General features: G+C 31.0%; 1 long non-coding RNA gene across 1 annotated transcript in view; it reads right to left on the reverse strand.

Moving 5' to 3' along the window:
- Window positions 1–10999: 10999 nt before the first annotated feature.
- Window positions 11000–18551, reverse strand: part of LOC132732134 (uncharacterized) — a 47680-nt gene continuing 40128 nt past the window's right edge. Inside the window, exon 4 of the long non-coding RNA XR_009625990.1 lies at window positions 11000–11068. This is a non-coding gene — a long non-coding RNA (uncharacterized LOC132732134). The remainder of the gene's footprint in view (window positions 11069–18551) is intronic.

Here is an 18551-nt window from a genome sequence, read left to right on the forward strand (position 1 = left end):
ATTGGGCCCAATAAAGCGATTTTTATGTTAGGATTGTTTCGTAGGGTTGGTATAGCTGTTTTTTGATATTAATGATATTATACAAAAATTGGAAATGTCAATGAACAACAGTTGTATTGAGTTTAAGAAAATAAGACAAAATAAAGAGTGAAAACAAATGCATGGTTTGAATCAGACAAGCAAAAAGAAAATCGCAAACACAACTTAAAATTTTAGAAAAAGAAAATTTAATGAAACTAAATGTTTATTTAGAAAATAAACGAATTTATAGAGATTTATGTAAACATGAACATTTGTTATATACGAAAAAGTATTTATATAAACTAAATTCATGTGTTCATGACCCGCGTAGATTTTAGCGGGAATAAAAGGTGTTTAAAGGTGTATTAAATCTAAAACTGAATCTAACATATCATTAGATGACATGTATAATCATTTTAGAGATCCGTTTTCTAGTACTAAAACAAATCAGCATAATTAAACCTGTTCAGAAGATGTATATTTAATCACACATTTTGATGAAAGTGAGCAGTTAATATTTAAATCTGAAATCTCTGATTAAGAGATTTTGACAATTTAAACTTAATGAAGCTTCAGTTGGTAATCCTTTGCCGCAGCAACTTGCTTACGCGATTCAATATTTATTACCGTATATTCGTAAATTATTCATTAGACATTTTACGAAAGGTGAATTTCCAACTAGTTGGCTACTTCAATTATTATGCCTTTACATAAGAAAGAAAGTTTAAATAACCCCAATAACTATAAAGGCATTGCACTTCATGATGCACTTAGTAAAGTGTATGATACAAATGTTACCTAACGGCTTACTTTTACGCCTAAGCTTTTAATAAACTTTGTGAATCCAAAGCAGGATTCAGAGCCGGATATGGTGTTATTGATAGCGCATTTGTACTGCAATCTATTGTCTCTAGTTATTTAAATATGAAACGTCGATCTTTGTATGTAGCTTTCATAGATTTTCAGATGGCTTTTGATTCCGTGGACAACCCATATTATTCTTTATTTTGAGAAGAGATAGAGTTATGGGTAAATTGTATAATACAATTCGAAGTAAAATCATATGTACGTTCAAATAGGTATCTTTCAAATATTTTTGAATGTCCAATAGGACTTCGTCAAGGTTGTAGTTTGAGACCAATTTTATTTGCTTTGTTTATTAATGAATTGTATATTTTAATGGTGGAAAATGATATCAGAGGTATCCAACTTATTCCTGATATTGTTGAAATATTTTTGTTACTTATGTTTGCAGATGATAAAGCATTCTTTCAGATACTTTTGTCGTACCATTCTTGGTAGTAGAATGTTTTGAAAGGATCACATAATGACACGTATAGAGGGTAGAGAACATGTGATGTATGGACTGGCAATAGTATTACATCCCTCTCCTTAGCCCAATTCAATTATAGATGGTGAGAAATGAGAAGCCAGACCATCTAGTATTTATGAGATGGTGTCATTTTTGTTCCGCCTTCACCAATACTTATTGGGAGAAAATATTCCATTCAGTTGGAAACCCCAGATTCTGAACCCACCACGACTACTAGCACTTGCACCTTCAAACAGGTCTTCATTAAAACGTTTCCTTTTAAAAATGAAAAATGGTGATATGATACTGCCTAATGAATTTGCAATTAAGGTAGTGGATGTGGACCTAGGTGATGTTACAGCTTGCAACTTACTTCCTGGTGTAGCAATAACATTTGGTGGTATATAAACAGGCTGGATACCGGTCTCATCCGCTTTATTTATAATATGGGGTTTACAATGAGCAGGAATATCTCAAGTATAAAATAAACTAGATGTCCTAGAAAACCAATCACGAAGAAACAATTTACGCTTTAATGGAATTCTTGGAAATGTAAATGAAGCATGGGCAAAATCTGAGGAGAAAGTTCGATCCTTTCTGAAAGAAACGTTAAATTTACATGAATTAGCCGATACAGTAGAAATCGATCGTGCGCATCTGATTAAATCACAGAACCCAACTAAGTGTACTATACTTGTACGATTCAATAAATTCAAGGATTGTGAACAAATATTACAACGTTCAAATGATATGCTTCAAGAAAATACATCTTATTCAGTTCAACGGGACTTTAGTGATAAGATCCGAATGCATAGAAAATATTTGGGTGAAAGGATGTTGACAGAACGACGAAATGGTAACTATGCTGAAATTCGGCATGACAAACTGATAGTGAATGATTCTGTGTACAAATACGATGACACTACACAGTCAATTGTGTCAATTGGTGCTCGCCGAAGGAATACACGCCCACGTGTTTTACCACGTGGCCATGCAAACGATGTTTTACACGTAAAGCAGCAATTAGATGTACGAAATCACGTGAGTGCTGACGTAGATCCCGATCAACCGCGCTGTGTAAACCGACCAATAGGAAACGATACAGGTTTGTCCGATGATGCTTCCGACTCATCTAATATAGAATAGGGATACGGTCAAGGCCAAATAAACAATGATTACTCATGTATAAACATTGTAAGTTGGAATATTGCGGGATTAAGTAAACATGTTGACAATGCTGAACTTAAACATTTTTTCTATTCTTTTGATATTTTTCGTTTGTGTGAATCATAGGGAAAGTGTGTTGGTGAATTTAGCTCCTTTTTAGAATCTTATATTTGTTATGAACATGTTAGAGCACAACGTTCTAATAGCATACGTAATAACGGTGGTATTGCCGTTTTTATAAAAAGCAGTTTATATAAACTTAATATTATTACACGTATTAAGAATACTTTTGAGGATTGTGTTGTATTATATTGTAATTTTTCTAAAATTTTCAAATGTAAAAATGTTATTATGTACTTTGTTTATGTATCACCTGAAGGGTCGTCTATTTACGATTCCAGGGAGGAAAGAAACGGCATTTTTTATTTACAATCAAATTTAGAAGAAATATCTTTAGAATTTCCCAATGATTTAATATTTCTTGCAGGGGATCTAAATTCTAGAACGAAAGATTATTTAGACTTTATTCCACATGATAACTTAGATTTTGATTTTGGGGAAGTTGAGTATGAAGGTAGTTATTTTGAACTGCTTCGAAATAGTAAAGATGTTCTACGGGAAAATAATTTTGGGAAATCACTAGTACAGTTGTGCTTTGTTTTAGATGTACATTTCTTAAATGGAAGAATTATTGGGGGATTTAGAGGGAAATTTTACGTGCGTTTCTAACAACGGAGCGTCCATTGTCGACTATATGATAGCCTCGCCAGAGTTGTTTGAAAATATATGTAACTTTAGTGTACTTGATCGAACTGAATCGGACCATTTTCCATTGCATTGTTGTTTAAAATTTTATAATTTAAATGATAGAAATCGTAATACAAAATGCTGTAAATAATACATTATCGGAACTTAAAAATGTACTAATGGCGGGATCATCATGGTGACCATTTTCGTGAGCAAATAAATGCTCTTTTTTCAGAGAATGACCAACTAATTACAAGTCTTGAAATGTTGATATTGACCGAGCTATTGAAACTATATATTACAATGCTGGACGTTATATGTTGGCTTCTAATTCATCAAACACGTTGCAACCGCCTTGGTGGGGTGAACATTTTGAAATGCTAAAAAAAGGCAGAACTACTCATTCTTAAGACGGTTTCGAACATCAAATTTTGCAACTGATTTAAGAATTTATAAAGATAAAAGGAATGAATTTAAAAATTATTGTAAGAATAATTTTTATCAGTACCAGTCTCAAAATCGACAAAAGCTCATTAATAATAGAAACGATCCATGTTTTATGAGGAAACAACTTAAACAAGCAAAACAAAAGCAATTTATAGATTCAAGTATCGGAGCCGATGATTGGTATACATATTATCGTGGTTTATTGTTTGATAATGATATATCACCTTTAGAATATAATAATGATAATGATGACTTCATCGTTGATGATATACATGATATATCAAACTTAAACGAACTATTTATAATATCGGAGGTCGAGTTAACTATTCGGAAGTTAGCAAACGGAAAAAGCTGCGGCTTGGATGGAATACCATCTGAATTTTATAAGAATAGGTTAAACAGTATTGCACCTTATTTAGTATTAATTCTTAATCGAATATTTGAAACAGGTGAATTCCCTCAATCTTGGGGTCTAAGCATAATACGTCCTATACATAAGGCTGGATCAACCTGTGACCCGAGTAATTATCGAGGAATTTCTCTTATTGATACACTATATAAAATATTTTCAAGCATCGCTAATAAGCGTTTGTATGAATTTGCTGAAAGTAACAATAAGTTTGACGAATCTCAGGCAGGTTTTCGAGCTGGGTATTCGGCAATTGATAATATTTTCTGCCTTCAAGCTATGGTGCAAAAATATCTTTCCAAAAAAGGGGGTAGATTTTATTGCTTGTACATTGATTTCCGTAAGGCCTTTGATAAGATTAACCATAAGATACTTTTTCAAGCTTTACAAAGAAAAGGAATAAACGGTAGATATTTGTTTTTATTTAAGAAAATGTATAATTCGCTTTATTCATGTGTAAAGGTTCGAAATACTTTCTGTTGTGATTTAGATACACAAAATAGTTCTAGAAATAGGCCTATAATAACTGAATTTTTCAAATGTAACAAAGGAACCCGACAGGGGGACAAATCCAGTTCGACAATTATTGCTCTCTTTATTGATGAATTAGCACATATGCTTCGTGATAAACGTAACTCTGGGATTTTTATAACACAAGAAATTCACGATATTATTTGCCTTATGTTTGCTGATGATGTTGCAAGTTGCGCTGAAACGGCAGTTAGATTACAACAACAATTAAATGTTGTCGATGCATTTTGTAAAAATACTGGGATGGAAGTAAATTAAAATAAAACTGAAATTATGGTATATTGAAATGGGGGACCTCTCAAACAATATGAAAATCGGCATTTTCGGGGTAGTACTCTTAAAGTTACTTCCGTTTACAAATATATGGGACTTTTATTTACACCAGGTTTATCATGGAGTGCAGCACAAGATAAATTATGTGCACAAGCACAGCGTGCAATACTTTCTATCTATAGTTATAAAAAAAACATATGGTTATTTTCCAACAAACGAACTTTTTATTCTGTTTGATAGCATGGTTAAACCTATTTTATGCTATGGGTCACAGATATGGGGATACGAACTTGTTGATTCTACCGAGGCAGTTCAAAATAAATTTTGTAAAAATCCTTTAAGTGTAAAAAGAACAACAAATACATGTATAGTTTTAGGATAATATGGAAGTTTGCCATTGTGTATAACTTATTTTGTTAATTGTATAAAATACTGGTGTAAATTGTTGACTATGCCAGATCATAGATATCCCAGACAATGTTATAAAATGTTGAAGTCCCTAGATGAGAGCGGTCGAAATTGTTGGGTATCTAAAGTAAAATCACTACTTTATACTTATGTATTTGGATATGTATGGCTTGCACAAGATATTGGAAATATAGACATATTTATTTTAACTTTTCGTCAACGGCTGAAAGATTGTTTTGAACAAAAATGGCATAATGATATAAATATTGCGTCCCGTTGTTACCATTATAAATTTTTTAAGAGTCAATTAAATCCTGAACGTTATCTTTACTGTGATATTCCAAGAAAATATATGGTTGCTCTTGCAAGGTTTCGAAGTTCCTGTCACAAATTAACGATTGAAATGGGAAGAGAAAATAATATACCACTTCATGAAAGAATGTGTTTATTTTCTTTTAACCAAAATAATGTAACTGCTATTGATTGTGAATTTCATGCCTTTTTTCAATGTTCTAAGTATAATGACGTCCGAAATAATTATCTCTATAATTGGTATTCAAATGGTACTACAATTAGCGATTTTTATTCGCTGATGAGTACACAAAATGAAGAAAATATTTATAAACTATCTCTGTTTGTACTTCACTTGTTGAAAAGTACCAGCCCTTGACTTATTTTATTCTAATTTTATATGTTATGCAACTACATTCAATACATGTATACACTATTATATTTAAACTGTTGTGCATTTTGGGCCGGAGGCCTTTATTTACTTTAATAAAATTGAGTTGAGTTGAGTTGAGTTGAGAATGCAGGTTGTTTTGGTCACTATTCCCTCTAAATTTTTTTAAAATAATTATTAAACTGTTTCTGGTGTTGGTGATTTAGCACGTGTTGGCCCCAACTTTCGTGGTGCAATGGAAGCTAAACGATGTTTCCATCTAGAAAAAATGCATACAGCCAGTTATATGTTTAGTGGTTTAGTGTCAGTTCTTCTAAGGTTACTTTTTAGCTCACCAGCCATCACATTAAACTGACGATTGGAAACGCCATAACCTAGTTCTGCCATAACTACAGCATGAACGACTAAAGTTTCCTCTTCCTCATAGGACAGGGTGGTTTAAAGACCTTGGCTGCGTTTCATCGAGAGTCCTTTGTCTCAAGTTTGTCTTAAGATAAAAATTATGACAATTTTGCGTTTCAAAGAAAGTCTTAAAAACGTCCTGACTCCTATACTTTTGACCAAAAACAGTCCTAAGTGTAGGAGGGTTTTAAAGGTATCTTAAAATTATCTTAAGTCAAAACGTCTCCAAAATGAAAGAAAGCAGCCTTCATGGTAGTGTTACAAAGACGAAGGCCCCTGTGCCGGAGTACAGGTCACAGGCGCTGAACGTCTATACTGACGAAGTGTTGATTTGTTGATACTGTACAAATTTCCAATGGAATCGATCATGCAAATCCCCGATTGAGTGAAAGGGAATTATTTGAGAATTTAATTTTACCCATGAAATATGGTGCTGTATTTAAATTTAGTAATTTTTACCCATTTAATATGGTGCTATATCAGTCAAATATATTTAATATTTTTCAAAAGTACATATAAGATATAAATATGAAAGTGGGCGGAGTCAAAACTCTGACAAATACAAAAACTTTTGTTAAACTTTGTTTTGAAAACTATCTAAATTGATAGAAAATAGTCTAACTAAGAAAATAAGTCCGGACACCAATATCTTTAATTCAGTCATTAACGCTGTACATGTGTCTAAAAGAGTTGTGTACGTGACGTCACAATGTAGCGCCAAATATCGCGTGCAAAACAAGAATCTATAAATAATATTACTGCGCGCTAAACAATTGCAGTTGCGGAGCAAGCAAGGGGTTCGTAACAATTTTTTTTACGATGAAATTAAATAAAAAGGTTATTTTATCGTTTTTCGTAAAATATGGTATATATTTTCACTCAACATGATAAGAGGGCAATACATTACTTTTTATACTGACATAGTAAATCCAATCCGGAATTATGCGTGTGCCATTGTATTTTGTAACTTTTTTTGAGGAGAGAGAATCGGTCATAAGTTTAAGTTTAAGAAAAAAGATAGGACAGTTACTTGAAATGGTCTTAAGTGCAAAACATGTTTCTCCTAAAGTTGGTCCTAAGTCCTAGGATTTAGGATTAACTTAGGACTCTCCATAAAACGCAGCCTTGTTCTGCAGGAATAGGGGTCTATTGCACTTTTAGTTCTATTCCTCGGGGTTTGGGCATATGTGCCAAAAGATATTGCTGCCATTTCAGCATTCAAACCCCTACTCTTTGACAGCTTGATAAGCAGGTATCAAATACTTTGGGCATACTGACAACTCATTTGAAGTATTTGAATTGGTTGATTTTAAAAAAAAGTAAACATAAAAAACCTTGGTGTTGTAATAATAAATTCAATGCATTCAATGCATTTTTAAAGACAAAAGAAAATGATAAAGAACACAAAATTGTTTTTAATTGATTTTAATTGGCGTTTTGGACCACTAACATTTAAGGAGTGGAAAAGAAATTTTAATACATATAGTATCGTTTAATCAAGGAAATGTTACAACGCCTAGCTCCTGTTGCTGCTGTTAGAATTTCATCATTGAAAAAAAACGTTAATTTTGATTCTATAGCAAAAAAGAAACTGTTTGGGAGATATTTTAACAATTCTAGTTTGTATTTTAAATTTGTATTTCATAATGCTGCCACATGGCTGTGTTTAAAATTTAAATTTTGTTACGGTTCAAAAGTGTAAGAGGAAGACAACTGGTTACCAGTTACAATTGAAAATTGTTACAAAGTCATGTATTATATCATAAAAGTAAAATTATACATCATATAACATTTTAAAGTACACGAATTTATTGCAGTCCTAGAAACCTAATAATCATGTTTGAACATTGTGAATACTAACGTGTTTCAATTACTGACGAATAAAAAAGCAAAAAGTAGATTTTAACTAAAAGCTGTTAAACAGTTGAATCATTTCCTCAAAACAACAAAGAACATCAATTCAAAACTTGGTGGTTGTGATCACTGATTAAAATTAAATGCAATAATGTATGTCCAAAAAGGGCTTAACGTTTAACAAGAACAAAAACAAAACTGTACTAAAATATACACACATCATTATCATAAACATGAAATTACGTACATGTATCTATTGGCAATAAATTACAATTTTATAATCATTCCTTCTGGATATTGTGATTCTATTTTATATAATTATCCAAAAATTTCTTTTCATGGTCAATTTTATTTTTAATTATATCTATGAGCATAAATGAAAAGTCATGAAAATTATCTTCATTCAGATTAAAGTGTGGTCCAACATTTATGGATGATAAGGTATCTGTAAAAAACAATGCATCCATTCATACGTCCTGATGCGGCTTGCTTAGTCTGCTTAACATATTGCATATTGATTTTATCACAAGTATTGAGAAAAGCAGCAGTTTACAATTTTAATTGTAACGAAACTCATATCAATTATTTATTTATTCATTTATTCATTTTTGGGGGAAGCGGGGGTATGATACCAACGTTATTTCTGTTGATTGATACCCATAACATGGAAGTATATAAATTCAGATATTTCTTAGTATTAGAGGGAATGCAGCAGTAATGAATTCCTAGCCGTGCATTTTACTTCATTAATTTTGATAGTTTAATATTTTAAAAATTTCAGCTGAATAAGAAAATACTGTGGTTTATCCCCTTCCCGTTAAAAAATGCAACAGGTTGTCACTCAAGTGATGTAACCGGAAAACATAATTGGTATGAGGACGTACACAATGTAAGTTTGTTCTACGGGAATGTTTCTGAAGAAAAGAAAATTTAATTTGCCCGCATATTTGTCACTTTACAAAAGTTCTGTCTCCCCCAGATAGTTAAGAGATAATATTACAAACTACGTATTAGGCCTCCTTTTTAATTGTTCATGAAATAAGTAACCCAAAATGTACAAATTGACGAAACGATTACAATTATTTAACTTACATATTCTTCACCGAATTGTTCCCCATGAACGTGATCTTGAAGGCTTCTGAATCCCGAGTCATATATATTGTGAGTTGAACAAAAAAAAGTAATTGACACATTGCAATCGGCACTTAAATATACTAAAATTACCACAAACAGGAAAAAATGTGCAAAAAAATAGCCCCTACTGTGTCGTTAAGCGGTAGAAATAAGTTGATAAATAATGTTAAATTTCTCATTTATTGCACATCAGATATACATGTAAATTATCACTTTGACTTTTAAGCGATTTACTTTTCTAAAAATCTTAGTACATTTTTCCAAAGTTCGTTTTCTTGAAATATTTATATAATATTTTGGCTCATTTGGAGGCATGTAGCTTTTATAATGGTAGTTATTTATCATACCTAAACTTTATGTCTATAGTTAAGATTGACATTGCTCGGAGTTATATGTTTCCTTATGATATGTGTGTAGTAAAAACTAAACAAAATCTTCATCTCTGAAACCCCAGAGTAAAGATATTTGCTATGAAACATAATCGAATGCATCTCCACAAAAATCGTTCAAATTGGGATAAAGGATAGATCCTTGTATGTACAAAGCAAAACCTTCAATCATCTTCTTCCCTAAGACACAAGGCTAGATTTCAGACAGTTGGCATTATTCATCATCAAATAAATCTCTGCAAAAGTAATACCAATAATGGCTCTGAGGTGAAAGTTTTCCACCCGCCGACAGTTATTGGCTTTCCATTAATGCATTTTGAAAAAGCTTTTATTCCACTTATACAATACCAAATTATCCTAAAGTGAACATGTATTAAAAAATAAAATATTGTTAAATGAACAAAGAAAGTAATTGAGACATTGCAGTCGGCACTTAAATATACAAAAATTACCACAAACAGGTAAAATAAGGGGAACGGTGGCTTAGTGGTTAAGGTGTCTGCCTCTCAACCCAGGATCATGGGTTCGAGCCCTACTCGGGTCAAGACCATGTTTCTCCATTTGACACCAGTACTGGCTGGTTCAAGGAAGCGGACTCGAAAGTGATTAATATAAGTTGCAAGAACTTGTTTCGCAATCGAGCTTAAATAAATATGTTTAAACCAAACCAAATCTAATGCAATTTGATATGTTATTACGTCAAAGAAGTACAAATATTTTGAAAAAAATGTGTTTTAGAATAAGGACTTAAGTTATATTTCTAAGCACGAGGGTATAAGGTTAAATATGCGTCAGATTTTATTCTATTAATATAAATTCAATATAAATCTTCTTAATTATTTAATTAAGGATTGTCTAAATTTCATTGTAGCATATAATACGATCTTGTGTAATCCTTAGTTAAGGTTTTGATCTTTGTTTGCTTACACGCTGTTGTAATTTAATTAACGCATTTTTATAACATATTCAATTTCTTAGTAAAAGGCAAATTATACGAGGGATGTTCAAAAATGAATGTAACTAGGCTACTATCTGGCTTTCCATCATGTTTTGCACGAACTAGGCACATGCATTGGATATATGGTAGTGTAAGCTCTCAATTGATGCAATAAATGTGCACACAAGTTCAGTCTAGCTTTAACAATAACTCGATTAAAGATATCATCTTGTGTACAATGTACAAAATGAGGAAACAGGAAAATGATAACAATTATTTAACTTACATTTTCAGCAATGAATTTTGCCCCATAAACGTGATCTTGTAGGCTTCTGAATCCCGAGTCAGTACTAGGCTTTATTGAAATAGAAAAAGAAATTTTAGCACAAATATACAATTGTGAAAACTTGCTCACAATTTTTAAATTACCGTTGTTTAATAACTTGCAGAAGTAGATCATTCCGGAACATTTCTAATTCTATCCTTATTTAAGGTATAGAAGTAGAGTTTGATCGAATGATTTATAAAGATTTTTATAAAAAGAAATATTTCTAATTCTTTGTATCAACTCCGCCGGATAATTCCACAAGGTCAAGTTTATGTCTGTAATTAATGCAGCACGTCTCGAGAATCATCCTAAAGTGAACATGTATTTAAAAAATAAAATATTGTGAATTGAACAAAGAAAGTAATTGACACATTGCAATCGGCACTTAAATATACTAAAATTACCACAAACAGGTAAAAATATGCAAAAATAGCCCCTACTGCGTTCGTTAAGCGGTGGAAATAAGTTGATAAATAATGTTAAATTTCTCATTTATTGCACATCAGATATACATGTAAATTATCACTTTGACTTTTAATCTTTTTACTTTTCTAAAAATCTTAGTACATTTTTCCAAAGTTTGATTTCTTGAGATATTTATATAATATTTTGGCTCATTTGGAGGCATGTAGCTTTTATAATGAAAGTTATTTATCCTACCTAAACTTAATGTCTATGGGTAACATTGACATCGATCGGAGTTATATGTTTTGTTATGATATGTGTGTAGTAAACACTAAACAAAATCTTCATCTCTGAAACCCCAGAGTAAAGATATTTGCTATGAAACATAATCGAATGCATCTCCACAAAAATCGTTCAAATTGGGATAAAGGATAGATCCTTGTATGTACAAAGCAAAACCTTCAATCATCTTCTTCCCTAAGACACAAGGCTAGATTTCAGACAGTTGGCATTATTCATCATCAAATAAATCTCTGCAAAAGTAATACCAATAATGGCTCTGAGGTGAAAGTTTTCCACCCGCCGACAGTTATTGGCTTTCCATTAATGCATTCTGAAAAAGCTTTAATTCCACTTATACAATACCAAATCATCCTAAAGTGAACATGTATGACAATCATCCTAAAGTGAACATGTTTTAAAAAAAAATATTGTTAATTGAACCAAGCAAGTATTTGAGACATTGCAATCGGCACTTAAATATACCAAAATTACCACAGACAGGTAAAATAAGGGGAGCGGTGGCCTAATGGTTAAGGTGTCTGCCTCTCAACCCAGAGATCATTGGTTCGAGCCCTACTCGGGTCAAGACCATGTTTCTCCATATGAAGCGGACTCGAAAGTGATTAATATAAGTTGCAAGAACTTGTTTCGCAATCGAGCTTAAATCAATATGTTTAAACCAAGCCAAATCTAATGCAATTTGATATGTGATTACGTAAAAGAAGTACAAATATTTTGAAAAAATGTGTTTTAGAATAAGGGCTTATGTTATATTATATTTCTAAGCTTGAGGATATAAAGTTAAGTATGCGTCGGATTTTATTTTATTTTAATATAAATTCAATATAAATCTTCTTAATTATTTAATTAAGGATTGTCTAAATTTCATTGTCGCATATAATACGATCTTGTGTAATCCTTAGTTAAGGTCTTGATCTTTGTTTGCTTACACGTTGTTGTAATTTAATTAACGCATTTTTATAACATATTCAATTTCTTAGTAAAATGCATATTATACGAGGGATGTTCAAATATGAATGTAACTAGGCTAATATGTGGTTTTCCATCATGTTTTGCACGAACTAGGCACATGTATTGGATAGATGGTAGTGTACGCTCACAACTGATACAATAAATGTGCACACAAGTATAGTTTAGCTTTAACAATAACTCGATTAAAGCTATCATCTTGTGTACATTGTACAAAATGAGGAAACAAGAAAATGATAACAATTATTTAACTTACATTTTCAGCAATGAATTTTGCCACATGAACGTGATCTCGTAGGCTTCTGTATCCCGGCTTTATTGAAATAGAAAAAGAAATTTTAGCACAAATATACAGTTGTGAATACTTGCTCACAATTTGCTTCTGATTCTCTCCTTATTTTAGGTATAGAAGTAGAGTTTGATCGAATGATTTATCAAGACTTTTATAAAAAGAAATATTTCTACTTCTTTGTATCAACTCCGCCGGATTATTCCACTAAGTTTATGTCTGTAATTAATGCAGCACGTCTCGAGATTCATCCTTCAGTTCACGAATATTTTGAGCATGTATTAAAAAAACGAAATATTGTGAATTGAACAAAGGTAGTAATTGACACATTACAATCGGCACTTAAATACTAAAATTACCACAAATAGGTAAAAATATGCAAAAATAGCCCGTACTACGTTCGTTACGCGGTAGAAATAAGTTGATAAATAATGTTAAATTTGTCATTTATTGCACATAAGATATACATAAATTAACACTTAAACCTTTTCTAAAAATCTTAGTACATTTTTCCAAAGTTTGATTTCTTAAAATATTTATATAAAATTTTGGCTCATTTGGAGGCATGTAGCTTTTATAATGGAAGTTATTTACCTAACCTAAACTTTATCTCTATGGCTAACATTGACATCGCTCGGAGGTATATGTTTTCTTATGATATTTGTTTAGTAAAAACTCAACAAAATCTTCATCTCAGAAACCTCAGGGTAAAAATATTTGCTATGAAACATAATCGAATGCATCTCTACAAATATCGTTCAAATTGGGAAAAAGGATAGGTCCTTTTTTGTGCAACGAAAAACCTTCAATCACCTTCTTCTCTGAGACCCAGGGCTAGATTTCAGATAGTTGGCATTTTTTTAACATCTAAGAAATCCCTGCAAAAGTAAGACCAGTAATGGCTCTGAGGTGAAAGTTTATTGGTTTTCCACTAATGCATTTAGAAAAAGCTTTAATTTCACTAATAACAAATACCAAATGTTATATAATTTGATATGTGTTTACGTAAAAGAAGTACAAATATTTGAAAATATGTGTTTTAGAATAAGGGTTTCAGTTATATTTTATTTCTAAGCACGAGGATATAAAGTTAAATATGCATCAGATTTTATTCTTTTAAGATAAATTCAATATAAATCTTCTTATTTATTTAATTAAGGATTGTCTAAATTTCATTGCCGCATATACTAGTAGTACTATCAACAATCACGATAAAGCTTTGAACTTGGGACTTTGCATGTGGATTTTTCAGTTTTGTAAGAGTTATTGCCCTTGACTAACAGTAGTATAAATTTGCAATTTTCAACTTGTTCATACATAGCTCAAAAAGTATTTCACTTGTAGGCCTGAAAGTCTACAAGAATGTTGCTCAGCATGTGTACCTATGCACCTTGGGGTCTGCTTGTGGATTTATTCAGTATTTGTAAAGTTTTTGCCCTTTACTTAGTAAAATATCTTTAGTTTTTTAAAAATGACCAAGAGTCATTAGATTGACAGAACAGTGGCACGGTGGGGCACCCGTATCCTATGGACACATTTCTAGTTATTTATTTATTTTTATTTTTTTGTCGTTTTTTGTTTGTTTTATTTTGTCAAATTGTTTGTTGTTTTTTGGTTTCGATATATATATAAGATTTCAAGATTTCAAGATTTTATTCAATCAAACCAGAAGGTCATAAACCCATGTGGTACATATATTACAAATAAATTTTGAACAATATATAATATTACAAAATATACATGCATAATATCTGAACATACCTCTACATGTATCTAGTATATGTACACAATCATTTTAGTCTCTCATAAATTTCAATAGAAAGGGGACATAACTATACATGAAACGCAAATACACATTAATTTGTTTTACCTCCCATGCACTGAGGCGTATTTATAATATAATTTATCAAATTTTCGATTAGTGAGACTTTCTAATTATGTGTCATATATTATCTACTCATATATTGTTGTAATCATTAATATAACTATTTTGCTTCAAAAACCCATACAATTCTGATTCTGAATAAAAACCGTATCATGCATAAGAATAGGGACTAACAAATTACACGTTTTGAATATTGTTTTGGTATAATGATCGCATTTGCTGTTATATATATAAATTTTTTTAATGTTGTCGAACTGTATGAGTATTTCAGCTTTACCGACAAATAACGAAAGAACGAAAGTGGTAAAACTTTGATTTGAATTGAATTTAAAAGCGTAATAATGATGAGCACATAAAATGCGTATAATATGTGACTACACCCTTAATTTGAAGTTTCACTCGAAACGAAAGTTGTGAAACTACAACACAAGGTATCATTTTATTTAACAATTATTATTTCATGTAAAAAAGTGAGGTTTACATAATAGGGTATAATTATTCAAACACGTCATACACTACATTATTACTTATATAAAAATATAACATATCAAATCGATAATAACATGAAAGCATACACACTAAATACTGCATTTCTTATTACAGTAAAGTAATTTTGGCATTCAAAGCATTAATTACCATATAACACAGTTTTTCTCAAAGTAAAAGCCTTTTCAAAATACAATGATAAATTCTTAAGGATTTGCTTTTTATCGTTCATTAAAAATTCTATAAATTTTTGCATATTTGGTCGCTTCCAGTAATATTTTGGGATGAATTGTTTTCTCAAATCATGATACAAAGAACATTCTAAGACAAAATGGTACTCATCTTCAAGTATATTGCATATATTACATTTCCTTTCATTAACTGGTGTGCTCGTAGGCCTGGTCCACCGACCAGTCTCTATACATAATCTGTGCAAAGATAGGCGTAAACGTGACAAATTTATACGATATTTATTAATAACAACAATATCTAAGTACGACTGAAAACCATGATTAGCAATATATTTATACAATGAGGCTCTGCTTGAATCATTTAACCTACCAGACCAATTTTGCAAAAATTGATCTTTTATACGTTGCTTAACATTTAGAAGAAATACTTTTTCATCACCTATTGTTTGAAACAACCATGCATCATGAAATCCAAGAGAACATAATACGTTTCTCGTAAGTGATTACCAATTTTGTTTAGTTGGATTTATAATAACATCATTATATAACATATCATATACCTTTCTACAATATCTATTATCATTTGAATATAATAACTTCACCCAGTATCTAATTATATTATAATATCTAAAATTCTGTAGTGGCATCCTACCTAACTCTCCATAGATAAAGTCATTTTGTGTACTTTTCTTAACATTCAATAGACGTTTGCAAAATTGCATATGTAATCTTTCAATTGATAATCCTTTATTAAAGCCCCATACTTCACTACCATAGTTAAGAATTGGCAAAATTAGTTTATCGAACAATTCTATTCTATGTCTAACGGAGATATTTGTAAATTTATATAAATATTTTTCATTTTAAAAATTGCTTTTAAAGTTTGTCCAGAAAGTGAATTTTGTGTTTCAGCAAAAGAACCGCCTACTGTAAAGACTAAACCAAGGTATACAAATGATTTAACAATTTCTATAACATTTCCATCGTAATAAAATCTTAAGTCATCTGAAATTCTACCACCTTTTCTAAAAATCATAATTTTTGTTTTTGCTGCATTGACCACTAATTTCCATTTCTGACAATAATCCAACAACAAATCAAGATTGTTTTGTAACTCTAAACTATTGTTTGCAAAAATCACAATATCATCAGCATATAATATTAAAAACATTTTAAACATGTTAACATCTATCCCTTCAACATCATGTTTAAGGTACATATCTTCAATATCGTTAAGGAACATAGAAAATAAAAAAGGGGACAAACATTCTCCCTGTCTAACACCCAATGTACATTGAAAACTATCACTTAAAGTGTTACAATATTTTACTCTAGACTTTACCGATGTGTACATTGATCTAATAATATTCAATATATTGCCTCTAAGACCAAATTTGATTAATTTTGTCCATAAATTGTCCCTGTTTACATAATCAAAAGCCTTACTAAAATCTATAAAAGCACAGTACAAATGTTTATTGTTATTTATAAAATGATTTATCAATCCATGTAAAACAAATAAATTATCAGTAGTTCCTAAATTAGACCGAAAACCTGCCTGTGCTTCAATATAAACACTATATGTCTCTGCCCAGTCCGTTAAACGATTATTGATAATTCTAGTAAATAATTTACCTAAAGCACTGAGCAACGTAATACCTCGATAATTATTTTCATCATTCATGCTTCCTTTTTTATGCAAAGGTATTATAAATCCTTCTGACCATACGTCTGGAAAATGTCCGACTTGAAAAATTTTGTTAAAAAGTGTTAACAAATGGGGTATCAATGCCTCTTTACCATATATAAACAATTCATTAATATACATATCTGGACCTCCACTTTTGTTATTGCTTAATTGTTTAATAGCGTTTGACAAATTTTCATAAGTAAATGGCAAGTTCAAGCAAGAAAACATAACATTAAACACCTCACTTTCATATCTTTCTATAAAATGCAACACATCTTCATCCGGTGAAAAAAGGGATCTTCAGGATTATTTACAGATTTGAAATAACGCTCAAAAGTTTCCATAGGTATATTAGCATCTTTAACACCAGCACAGTTTTTAACATTTTCCAATACAGCCTTGCATTTTTAAATTTAGCATTCACAAGTTTATCAGTTTCTTTTTTATCAAAAACAAATCTAGTATTACGTAAACATGACTTATATCTAGACCTTACCGTTACCATGTTTACACGGTTAGCCTCAGATTTATCATTTCTATACAAATTCAGCGCAGCGTAAAATGCCCGCTTAATATCGTCACATTCTTGTGTGTACCACTTTTGATTCGTATCTAGATAATTATTATTTGATCTTTGGTTTCCAACATTACGTTTAAATAAAGGTGAGCACACATCATCCATAATACTAGCAAATTCACTAACACACGAGTTAATATCATCATTACTGTGCGATTGTTCAACATTTACATCAAACATATTCAATTTATGTACAATATCATTTTCATTCAATTTACTTATATAATCATTAGCATTATCTTTATACCACACATATTTATATTGCGACGTTTCATAAGACCGCTTATTATCTATAATATCAGCCTGTTTTACACAAAATTCCAAGTGACATCTTACTAAACAGTGATCAGTAATAACATTTGGATCATTTACATTAAAATAATCTACATGTTCAAATAAATTTTGAGTACATAAAAAATAATCAACAACACTGCAGCCTCTGTTTGAAACAAAAGTATATTTGCCTTTTAAACGGCCATTTATTATTCTAATACCAGTCTGCTTACATAAATCTAACAGTAACTGACCATTATTGTTCACGTGACCGCTGTCCTGCGACACGCGTAACAGATTTTCATCAATTTGATAATCTTCTGGCAAAATATCAGCATGCCCGATGTTATCACTTACAACCCAATCTGGTAAATTACTTGTTCTAGAGTTGAAATCGCCACATAACATAAAATTGAAGCCGTTCTCATATTTATTATCTAAA

Source organism: Ruditapes philippinarum, unplaced genomic scaffold, assembly GCF_026571515.1.
Source record: "Ruditapes philippinarum isolate M1 unplaced genomic scaffold, ASM2657151v2 ctg803_1_1_1_1, whole genome shotgun sequence".
NCBI classification, from domain to species: domain Eukaryota; kingdom Metazoa; phylum Mollusca; class Bivalvia; order Venerida; family Veneridae; genus Ruditapes; species Ruditapes philippinarum.